The following is a 12211-nucleotide window of genomic DNA, read 5'->3' as shown; positions in this document are numbered from 1 at the left end:
ATCAGCAGGTGAATAGACAAAGAAGATGTGGTACATATATGCAATGGAATGTTACTCAGCCATTAAAAAGAATGAAATAATGCCATTTGCAGCAACATGGATGGACCTAGAGATGATCATACTAAGTGAAGTAAGCCAAACAGAGAAAGACAAATATCATATGATATCACTTATATGTAGAATCTAAAAGAATGACACCAATGAACTTATTTACAAAACAGGAATAGACTCACTGACATAGAAAACAAACTTATGGTTACCAAAGGGGAAAGGGGGAAGGGAAAAATTATGGGGGTTGGGATTAACAGATACTATTATATGTAAAATAAACAACAAGGTCCTACGGTATGGCACAGGGAACTATATTCAATATCTTGCAATAACCTGTAATGGAGAAGAATATGAAAAAGAAATATATATATATATATATATATATACACGTATGTATGTAACCGAATCAGTTTGTTGTACACCTGAAGCTAACACAACATTGTAAATCAATTATACTTCAATTAAAGAAAGAAATAAAGAAAATATATGTGAAAAACTCATACATGCCTGATGTATCCCAGGACCTCTCTATAATGTTACTTCCTGTCCCCTCCCTGGCATTACCTCTTGTCCCAACAGGAAATGGGTAAGAACCCAAGGGCTGGGTCAGTCTGCGGTCTCAAGGGCAGGTCTGTTGTGAGCAATATTCTCTGCTCACTGGTCCTGAGCGCCCCGTCCTACCTGCTGGTCCTGAGCGTCTCACCTGTTGATTCTCAAAACTCCAGTGACTGCGTAGGGAAGGAAAACTTGCCCCGTGAAATATGAGACTCCCTGACATGACCAAAGCAGGCGGCTTTTATACTCTTTTAGACAAAGAAGCAATAAGTTTGTGAAGAACTGACAAAACAAAGGGGTTTGGGCTTGAGGTAGCAAATTAGGGAAGACATACCAAGATCTGTCTACACAGCCTTCCCAGTCCTGAATTTCCTGTCTCTGGGATGCCTTCTACCCTGCCGGGACAGGGAGGGTAACTTCACATGGGAGATTTATTTCCTGCTTTCAAGGGGACAGAAGAGGGTCCAAGTGTTTTTCTTGCACTTGCTTTCTCAAGTAACTTTTATTCATAATGACCAATGAAAGGCAGTGGCATATTTTGGCTTGTATAACCCTGAACCCCATCCACTGCTTACTTTTTAACTTTCACCTTGCGTGTCAGGATTCGTGGTCTATTGCCTGCTCCCGCCTCTGACTTATTGTCAGTACCTAACTGGTGGTCCTTCTCTTCTGTTGCCCATAATCTCCAAGCCTGGGCTCTCAGTTTATGTCGGATGAATGAATGATCAAATGAATACCAGGGCAATAGAAGTACTTTGGCAATTGAAACATGACATATAATCTTCTAGCATACGCACGGGATTTGTACTCACAATTAAAAATACTCCCTGGGGCTTCCCTGGTGGCGCAGTGGTTGAGAGTCCGCCTGCCAATGCAGGGGACGCAGGTTCGTGCCCCGATCCGGGAAGATCCCACATGCCGCGGAGCGGCTGCGCCCGTGAGCCATGGCCGCTGAGCCTGCGCGTCCGGAGCCTGTGCTCCGCAACGGGAGAGGCCACAACAGTGAGAGCCCCGCGTACCACAAAAAAAACAAAAAACAAAAAACAAAAATACTCCTGACATTATTTTTCCAGTTCTGGCAGGAGGGTGTGACCCATAAGCCTTAGAAGCCAGAGAGAAATTTTGCTACCACTGAATATAAAATCCCTTCTGAAGGGGATCCAGGCAGAGATCAGACTTTGTCCTCCTAAACAGAGCCTGTCCAAACATGTGGCCCAGAAGACAAGATGCCAGTTTCCACCCCTCATTCAATCCCTGGGTCTCCAAGTGGATCAGCCTGGGCAACTTACTCTGCCTCTCTTATCAGTGCTGGCTCGGGGTGACCAGTGTCTGCGGGGGAGGACACAGGGGTGCATGCAGAGCTGTGGACCCCACTCCCGCTGGCTTGCTAGAACCAATTGTTAAATTTTTCAGGAATTCTGCAACCCCGTTTATAACAATTCAGTTGCTTGAGATCGGCCGTAGTGGGGGTATTTATGCTAATGAAATTCGCAAATGCTCCAAACCTGGGCTTTTTATCCCTAGAGGGCTGGTTGTTTAACATTTACCCACGCCCTCTGGCTGCACACGAACATCCCCTCTGAGCACCAAGAGAAGCCAAAGCAGCATGCAACCTGTGAGCTGAGCTGCTGCTTCTGCAAAACAGAGCAAGTCGCCTCACCTCCCACCTCACGGGCGGGCACAGCCTCATCCACGGGTGCAAGAGAGGGCTTTCTTCCTGCTGGCAAGGTTTGAAGGAATACGGAGAGGGTGGCTCCCTCCAGACCTGAATCACTGCAGGTGCCTTCCTAAATACAAACGTGATCTTGCTATTTTTCTGCTCAGAAACCTTTGATGACTCTCTATTGCCTCCCGGTTATTGTCAAGTAAAATCTCCTTCATTCTCTTATCCAATCTACCTTTCGAATTTCCTCTCCTCCCACCCAACCTTCCCCTCCTCTCTACGCCCCAGTCACCAATTCTGACCACTTTTCAGACATGCCAGGTGGACGGCTCCCTCTGCCCCTTTTCTTGGGTAGGAGCACCTTCACTTTGGGGGAGAGAGTTGAGCCCATTATCCGGATTCAAGATCTGGAATGAATGAGGGGCGGCCAGGGACTAAAAATCTGATAGAGGCATTGCTTCAAGGCTGGCTCTTGAGACAGGCTTCCTGCATGAGAGACTCAGTTCCACCACTTCCCTGCTATGTGACCTCAAGCAAGTTACATAACCACTCTGAGCCTTAGTTTCCTTATCTTCAAAGTGGGAACATAGTAATACCTGTCTCATGGGATTGCTGAGAAGATGAAATGAGCTCTTGCACATCAAGTGACAGATACGGAGTTAGCATTCAATAAACACTAGATGACATCACCATCATCAGCATCACCCCCATCATCATCACCATCACCACCATCACCACCATCATCATCATCATCATCGTCACCATCACCACCATCATCATCGCCATCATCGTCACCATCACCACCATCATCATCACCATCACCACCACCGCCACCATCATCATCATCACCATCATCATCATCGCCACCATCATCACCATCATCACCACCATCATCATCGCCATCATCATCATCGCCACCATCATCATCACCATCATCATCATCATCATCACCATCATCATCATCACCACCATCATCATCGCCACCATCATCATCATCACCATCATCATCACCATCGTCACCACCACCATCATCATCATCATCACCATCATCATCATCATCGTCACCATCGCCACCATCATCATCATCACCACCATCATCACCACCATCATCATCACCATCACCACCATCACCACCATCATCATCATCATCACCATCAACACCACCACCATCATCATCACCATCATCATCATCGTCACCACCACCATCATCATCATCATCACCATCATCACCATCATCATCGTCACCATCGCCACCATCATCATCATCACCACCATCATCACCACCACCACCATCATCATCATCGTCACCATCACCACCATCATCATCATCATCACCACCACCATCAGCAGCAGCAGCATCTTCACCATCAACATCATCAACGTCATTGCTTTTATTAACCTCAGATCATCATCATCACCACTATTATTCCCATAAGCAGCATCTTGGACTGTACTCAGTCTCTGCCCATGCATTCTTCTGTGTTCTTCTGTCCTCAGTTGGAATGTCTTTGGACCAGGAAAATCTCCAAAAGGGTGGGGTCGGCACATGGCAAGTGCTCCCTAAGTGTTAGCTGCATCTCCACCACCTCCATCATCATCAGAGAGAAGAAGAGGGACCCTGGCACGAGGGTCCAGGACCCAGATTGTCAGGGTTGGACTCCAGCCCCTCCCCGCTTATCAACTGTGAGATGCTGGGGACTTAAACTCCTCTGTGCCTCTGTTCTCTCTTCTCTAAGTGAGGATAAGTACTGACACCCATCCCATAGGGCTGTCCCAAGGATTCAGGGGCCCATGTCAAGGGCTTGGATCTGGTTCACAGGGATCACTAGGTACCTGATAGTGGTGTCCGAATTCATAGCTTTTGTTCAGCGTCTGGCAGTCCTGCAGATGAGTCCCAGCAACTGTCCCCAGCCCCACACGCTGCACCTGACACGCGACTGCGCTCAGCTCACTGCAGTGCACCAGCGCTGCTGCCCCTCTGCATGAAACACTCCCCTTTTCCCTGTTTCTCCAGTGTAACGGGTGTTCAGTGCGGTTGGAAGTTGGTGCTACTGATGCACTGGCTGATGGACTGCTGTCCCCAGAACCAGGGTCCTTTATTGCCTCGTCCCCACAGCTGCCCCTTGACAGACACACAGGCCACCCCAAGTGTGATGAAATCATGTAGATCAGTCCCCCCGCCCCGCACAAAGACCCTTGGTGAGGACTTTGGCTTCACTGGGAAGAAGGGGACGCAGCCCTCAATCGCCTCCTGGAAATGCAGTGTCTCTCTCTTTGCTGATGTGGGTTCTTTACTGCTCGTGGTCTGGGTCCTGCTGAGAGAAGACATCTTCGTGGGCAGACTCCCAGAGCCCTCCAGCTGGCCCGCAGCCTGGGATGCTGATTTGCTGATCTGTCCACGCCGAGTCTGAGGGCTAATCCTACCCCGCGGGGTTGGGAAGGCCGTTGCTCCTGGGCCTGGGAAGGAATATAATGCTTTCTCCACATTTTGAGGCAGAGACAGCTGATGGCTGTCTCTGGAATTCTAGCCTGGGAGCAGAGTGCCCAGGTTCTGCTCTCTGTGACTCACGGGCTGTGTGATGCTGGGCAGGTTACCTCACCTCTCTGGGCTTCAGCTCCCTCTTCCGCACAGATGTGGGGCTTAGGTCTGATGATCTCTTCAGCCCCTTCCTGCTAAGCTTCTGAATAGATTGTCATTCTGGGGCCAAAACTGATCTCCTCTGTGTGTGTTGGGAGGGGAGGTGTCCCTAATTTGTCACCTCCCTGAATGCTCTGCTGGTGGGGGCCAAAAAGACAGCCTCCCCAGGGATGCCTCTACCATGGCACGTTCTGCTTCTTTTATTAATTCGTTCGTCAGATATACATTCAGTGCTGCTCTAGGCATTGAGGGATTTGTTGTGAACAGAGGAAAGGAAATCCCTGTCTTGATGGAACTTATGTTAAAGGAGTCAGATAATGAACAAGAGATGGGAAGATGCATGACGTGTCAGATGGTGAGGAACTAGAAGCTCAGCGAGGAGGGGCACTCGGGTGCGGGGAGAGGATGGCAGTCTTACAGGGAGGGGCAGGGGAGACCCACCAATGAGTCAGAGTGATGGAGGGGAGAATCCAGGAAAAGGGGGTCCCGGGGCTCAGGTGGAGCCTGACGGAACAGGCGAGGCTGGCCTGACTCTGGGCAGGTCGTAGTGGGGAGGCGACGGAGTGTGGGGTCCATTTAGGGGCGCGCAGTCCCTTGCCTTCCTGAGGCAGGGACGCCCAGCTGACCTGGATGGTCCGCAGTGCTGGCAGAGCCCAGGGAGGGCTGCCTTAGCCGGGGCTCCTGCCAACCTCAGGTGGACCCACAGCAGCCTCCCCAGCCGCTCTTGGCCGACCGGCCGTGCAATCGTCTGCTAACCAGCTGGAAGCAAGGACCCCCCCCCCCCCGCCTTCCCTGTCTCCTCCTTCTCACCTCTTGGACGAGGGGGCGTCAAGCACCCCAGTCGTTTCCAGAGCAGCCCGTGGACTCAGTTCCAGGAGGAGAGAGAAAAGAGGGGCGGGGAAGGCTCAGGACCTCTCGCGAGGCCGTCCTCCGTCCTTCCCTAAATGCAAAGCAGAGAGAAAGGAGGCTTCAGTCCAGCTGGGGAACACTTTCACCAACTCTGTCTGGAATTTTCCATCCTGTCTCCTCTCCCCACCTGCTCCATCCATCCAGCCCCACAGGCCTTGTCAGGAGAGGTTAAGTGCCTGGAATGGGCGTGGGAGGGCAGAGTCTTCCAGACGCCACTGCACCTCTGCCCATTAACGCCTCTGTCCAGGCGACTCTGAACAGAACCTGGGCTTTTCTAGAAGCAACCCTGCCCTGGGTCCACGGTTCCTCCACCTTCTGCCCCTGCAGTGGAGCCTGAGGCCACCAGATCCTTGCCCAGCTGCTTCTCCACCCCGGCCACCGCCTGGGGCACCCCTGGCCCCTTTCCTCACCCAGGGCCAGCTTCCTGCCCGACCCATTGTCCAAAGCCTTCCACAGCCCAGCTCACTTCTGCCAGGTGGGACCATGGAAGGGGGCGATGGGGAGAGACGTGCGTGTAGAAATTCAGGGAAAGGAGAGGAAAATGCAGTAAATTAAACCAGTGGCCACATTTGAAGGCACTGTCATCGCAGCTGCTGGGCTGCCAGAGCCCGCTGCCCTGTCCCTGAAGCCGAGCGATTTTGGAGGGAAGAGCAGGGTGGGTCTGCGTGGACAGGCCCCCGCCCCCGGCTGGGGTCCAGCCTCTGCCAGCCCTCCCTAGGACAGCCCTCTCGTCTTCAGGAAGTCACCCACCCACCCACTGCCCTGGCCTCTCCCACCTAACTCCAAAATCCCTTTGGGGGTCACTGGACGATATGGCCTCCGTAAGGGCTTTATAAATAGACTGTGGATCCCCTGCAAAAAAAAAAAAAGAATCTGTGGCTAAAAATAGCTCTCAGCATCTAAGGGAGGAAAAAAAAAAAAGAAACTGCAGCAAAATTCAACTGGAGCAGTGACTTTCCTGCCTCTGGTGTTCCGGGTCAGTTACAGCACTGGGGACGGCACCGAGCGAGGGGAGGGGGTTGGGGGCTTTCAAGGACAGCCATCAGAAACTCAATCTTCGGAGAACGTCGCTCGCCACTCCCTGACTGCTGGCCGTTGGACCCGTTCTTGGTCCCAGCAACCAGGCTGAACTGGAGGCAGCAGCAGGGCACCCCAGTGGAGCTGGGCAGGTGGCAGAGGGGACCTGCGGGCAGGGCCTGCATAGTCCCCAAAGATGCGCGTTCAGGGGCAGCTATAGGTCGCCTTAGGATCTGAGGCTGAGAGTTCCTGCCATCCGAACAGCTGCAGTAGGGGTGACGCCGATGCTCCGTCTTGTGGAGCAAAATCGTTTGCAGTCAACAAGGGACAAAGAAGCCCTCTGGGAAATTGTCTCTAGGAAAGTCAGAATTTATATCCAGATGTCAGTGCAGGGAAAGGGGAACCCCCGTGGTCTTTTGCTTAAGATCGTCTGGGTGGCTGACAGTAAAGAGAGCTGTCTAAGGAGTGAGGGGACAGTGTGGGGATGCACCTCTGCTCACTCTTAAAGATGCTTTCAGGGGTGGGTTGAGGTGGGAGCTTGAAATCTAAACACACACACACCTCTTTGTTTATATCTGTAAAAGAGGAAGTCTGCTCCTCTGCTCAGGCCGAAATGCTATCACAGTGAGCTGCAGAAAATTTCAGGCCACAGCGTTAGACGAGAGGCTTCCGGTCCCCCCATTTAATTGTAACAGGGGGCTCTCTCTGAGGATGCTCTGGGAACGCTGGGGGACCAGCGCCTGGCCAGCAGGCACTGTGTCAGCGTGGCTGTCTGCGCGATGCTCAGATGTACATGCCCGATGAGACTGGCTAATGGTGCACAAAGGGGGCGCTCGATAACTCCCGGACCATGCTGCTTTGCAAGCGCAGGGCAACTAATACCCTCTGGGTCATTTCATCTTAGTCCGAGGATTGCCTGCCTTTTTCCCCCTAAAAAGCTGCTTCACCTTCCCCACCCCAAGAGCACAGTCTGATCAGGACCGTGACCTTGGGGTCGGCAGAGACCTCGGGGCAGACCAGCATCCCCCCCACCCACCTTGGCAAGAAACATGCTGGTCCAGGCAGCCCAGCGCTGCTCACTGGCACCTCACACAAGCTCCTTTCTCTCCCTCGTCCTCTTGCTCCATCTTTGGTACAGGGAGAGCGATCTCCCTTTCATCTCAAGCCACGGTCACCTACTGCACAAGGGGGTGAACGAGGACGCACCTTGGGATAACAGGAAGAAAAGCAAAGAGCTTGAAAAACCAACAGCAACCCTTCCCCGCCAAAGCCTAGCTCTGGATGGTGTTGGTGCACTCGGAGATTGCAGCGTTTTCTGAAAGGCTCTGCTACCATCTCCTCAGTACTTTTCCTCTTCCAGCCCCTCGGGCCTGGGAAGAAATCATCCTGCCCCACCTGGTGGCCAGAAGTGGCCAGAACCTCAGAGCACTAACCTGGGATGCTTCCCACCAGCGTGGTAATTAGCCAAGGGTTTAGTCCCACCACAGCCTTGTGAATAACAGGGGTGGGGGGTGGGGGAGCGTCTGGTTCCTTGGAGATTTAGCTGTGTTCGCATCCACTGCAGTGAACTGTTCCCCATGTTCCCTGTGAGCTCGACAGTCCCTGGTTCGTATCTGCACGGGGCTCACCGCCCTGGGTGTAGATAGCACGTCATTGTGCTCTAGGACAGTGCCACCCACAGCCTGGTGTCCTGACCTGCAGCCTCGGCATTACCCGGAGCTTGATAGAAATGCACGTTCCTGGGCTCCTTCTCAGAGCTACTGAATCAGTATCCCCGGGGGTTGGAGCCCAGGAATCTGCATTTTAACAAGGTCTTCAGGTGATCTGGCTCCACAATGAAAGATGAGAAGTCCTGCCCTGGACCATGCAGGCCCCAGTACCCTGCTCCCATTAATGTCCACAGCCTTTCTTGACTATTAAGGCACTAGACAAAAACAAAACTGAAAAACACATCTTCATTATTGCAATCAATAATGTATTGACTGGAATAATGTATTGATCGGAAGGAATCCCGGCTCCTTGCCTCTCAGGAAACCCCTCCAACCCCTCCCATCGTCATCGACTTTCTTTTCCACCAAAACCAGGTTTGGAATGGAGTTTTAGTCACGGAAGCATCTTTGAGAGACTAAGCTGTGCTTGGAAATTCAGAGTCATGAGGACCCTGTCACCAAGATGCGATGCGACATCACAGAGCCCCGACGAGCTGGCCCCAGCCCATCAGAAGTCAGCAGGACCAAAAAGGAAGCCAGACAGCAGGCAAGTGACTGCTGACATAGAAAATGCAAACTTTAGCCCCGCCATTGAGCTTTTCCAGCCTGTTGCTGTGAAATGACCCATTACTGCTGACACTTAAGCACGGAGGACTCCGAATCGTTTTGATGAGTTGACTGGTCCTAAGAGGTCAATCTCATTTTATTTTTATGGGTATTTTTAAAAGCTGCTTATGTGGGGAAGGGCAACGACTTTCCACATGCTTCAAACTGCGGACAGCAGAGAGCTGGTGACAGATGAGCCACAGTGCAGGAGGACAAACAGGACAGACCACTCTTCCCTGCAGGAGGGGCCTTGGAGAACATCAAAATATAAACCCCCTGCTTGACAGAGGAGGAAACTGAGGCCCAGAGGTGAAGACTCCCCCTGGAGGATAAAAGGTTATGCACAAGGTCACTATCCATCCGTCCCCTCCTGACCCCAAGCCCAATAGCAGGTAGGAGTTCAGGATAATTCAGCCTGACTCTTAGCCTGGTGGGATTCCAGAAAATCTCTGTAACCGAGTGGTATTTGAACTGGAAAATCACTTTTCCAAAAGACACCTGATCTCTTTGCCACATCATCCCCTGGCCCCTGTGGGTAATTTCCCACCGCTGACAGCAACCTGGGCAAAAGTCCCTGGATATCAGGCCTCTGAGCGCAGTTTCCAGGGCAGTTTCCTGCTGCTTCCCGCTGCTCTGTTGCATCTTCCAAGAGGTTGGGGATATAGATACCCCCTGGCAGGGGTCCCTCAAGTTGCCCACTGGAATTCTCAGGCCAAGGATCTGGGGGCCTTTGAAGCCTCGGCTCCCCCCGCATCTGCCCTGGATCTCTGAGTAGCACCTCCTGGGGCTCCTGCACGGATGGACGAGGGGCAGGTCATCCTCCATTCACTGGACGTCCAGCTACACCAGGACTGCTGGGTAGAGACCCCAGCAGACTCTCAGCCCTGAACGGACTCACACATCACATGTGGCTGGACACGCAGGGACCCCGTGGAGTGACCGAGGGCTGATGAAGAGCCCTTCCAACCAAGAGGTGCCCGGCTCCCAGGGCAGCCCCAGGGTTTCCCAACCCACCTGCGGGAGAAACAGGAGCAGTGGTGGCTCCCTCTAGTGGCGCTGTCGGCAATGGCAGGTGGCTGGGGAACCATAAAGGGAGCAGGTACCTGCGGGAAGGGATGGAGCTGATGAGCGTGGCCCAGATTCTTATAGATTTTGGAGGAAGTTGTTTTGTTTTGTTTTGTTTTGGGAAAAAGCACTGGCGATCTCTGGCTGCAGGCCCCAGAATCAGCAACAAGCCCAAGGGCCCCGAGCACTACCTTCCTACCCAAGACTCCTCTTCCAGCCACTCACTGCCTCACCGTGGACAAACCCTCTTCATTTCTCTGGGTCTTGTTTTCCTCCACATGACCACTCATCCCTGAGATGCTCTGAGTCTCAAATGAGCCACAGTCTACTGCTCACCCAGGAGGAAACACAGCATTGCTCACACCACCTACACCTGGAGGGGGCCTGACAGTCACCAAGCACTGCCACAAAGAGCACAGTGACCGTCTGACGCTTGATAACAATCGAATCACTACGGATCTCCCTAGGCAAGAGGAGAGGGCTCTCGTTTTCCATCAGGGGCCTGGAAATCAATTTGCCCTCAGTTATCCAAGTGATGGAATTAAAGTCTATCCAAGTGGGAAGAGACATTGGCGATCACTGGGTCCGATTCTTCATTTCTCAGGCAAGGTGGAGGACCAGGGGATAAAGACATGCCAAGTGTCGACGTGCATCAGACGGTGAGTTTAGTGGCAGAGCCGGGACTGGGCCCCGGGTCTCCAGCCTCTCGGCCCACAGCTTCTGCCGTTCCACCGTGTTGTCACGTGGCTGTCCACGCGTGAGCTGAAGGGTGGCCCTGAGACCTCCCCTCGGGCGGCCCAGCGGGCTCCCCGGCCACGAGCCAGCGCAACTGAGCTCAGGCAGCAGCGTCCTCTGACATCAGCCCATGATGCCCACGAGTGGCCTGGTGAATCAGTTTTCTGCTACCTCACCTCAAAACAAAGACAAGAGTCACTCCTGGAACGGTGCCTCCCAAAGGCAGACCGATGGCAGAGAGCAGGACAGTCTGAGGGCGGCCTGTGACATCGGGCCTCCTGCTGTCCATCCATCCACTCTGGACAAGGCCTCCGTGGGCCCCTCCAGGGGCCAGGATAGAGGTGTCCTCAGCCTGCCACTGATGTTTCTTCTTCTCCCAGACCGATTCCGGGTTCTCCTACTGGAGCGCCCCATGCACCCTGGCTTTTCTTCCCCCATTGTCTCGGCCTCAGGTGATTCTGGTCTCCTGCGTCCCACTCCGGTGCGACTGCCCGGGAGGTGACAATACCTTGCCTGCCAAGGCCAAGGCCAGCCAGGTCCCCAACCTTCCCAGGTGCACGAGACTCAGAATAAATCACGGAAATGCAGATGCAGCCCGTCCTGGATGTGCGGTCAGGGAGACAGACAGCGGGGACGGCAGCAGATGACACTACCCACCCACCACCCCCCCTGCTGCCATCCACCCCCGGATTCCTGGAGAGAAGGAAGTGGGGCTGGGAGGCAAAGCCAAGCTGTGCCTGGGGGCAGAGTCTGGTGGGTGACGTCACCCGCAGGCCAGCTTCCGGGAGCGGGTCGCTGGGTCTCCAGCACAGCCACAGAGGGTGGTCCGGCCCCTGGGTCTCCCCTTTCTCCCCCGCAAGCTGGGAGTCATCCTCGCCTTCGCTCTTTCTCTCTGTCCACTTCTCACCAACCCCACCATGGACAGCCTGGTCCACCCACCAGCCGCTCTCACCGGGATTATCCCACCTGCTTCCCAACTGGAAATTCTGTTAGAATTGAAGTCCAGACATGTCCCTTCTTCTGCTCAGAACCCTGCAGGAATGGCTTCCTTTCCAACTCCACATACAAGCACAGTCCTTTCAGGGCCTCTAAGGCCCTGGCTGGACAGAGCCCACCCTCAGCACCCAGTTAACCCTGACCTCGTGTCCTGCTGGCTCACTGCCCTCCAGCCGCACCGGCCCCCTTGCTGTTCCTGGAACACGCCAGTGAGGCTCCCACCTCAGGGCCTTTGCACTTCCTGTTCCTCCATCTAGAACGGCGCCC

General features: G+C 53.5%; 1 long non-coding RNA gene across 2 annotated transcripts in view; it reads right to left on the bottom strand.

The window, feature by feature from the left end:
• LOC132434386 (uncharacterized) overlaps positions 1–12211 on the bottom strand; it is a 69511-nt gene that overhangs the window by 24731 nt on the left and 32569 nt on the right. The window contains exons 3-5 of one of the 2 annotated variants that reach the window (XR_009521295.1): positions 10163–10251; positions 5718–5847; positions 3664–4726 (exon numbers count right to left, since the gene is read on the bottom strand). This is a non-coding gene — a long non-coding RNA (uncharacterized lncRNA). Of the gene's footprint in view, positions 1–3663; positions 4727–5717; positions 5848–10162; positions 10252–12211 lie in introns of those variants that run through there. The other variant, XR_009521296.1, reaches the window with a different exon arrangement.

This window comes from Delphinus delphis, chromosome 11, assembly GCF_949987515.2.
Source record: "Delphinus delphis chromosome 11, mDelDel1.2, whole genome shotgun sequence".
In the NCBI taxonomy this organism is placed as follows: Eukaryota; Metazoa; Chordata; class Mammalia; order Artiodactyla; family Delphinidae; genus Delphinus; species Delphinus delphis.
Note: the sequence above shows the minus strand (reverse complement) of the source record. Positions and strands in the feature narration are given on the sequence as shown.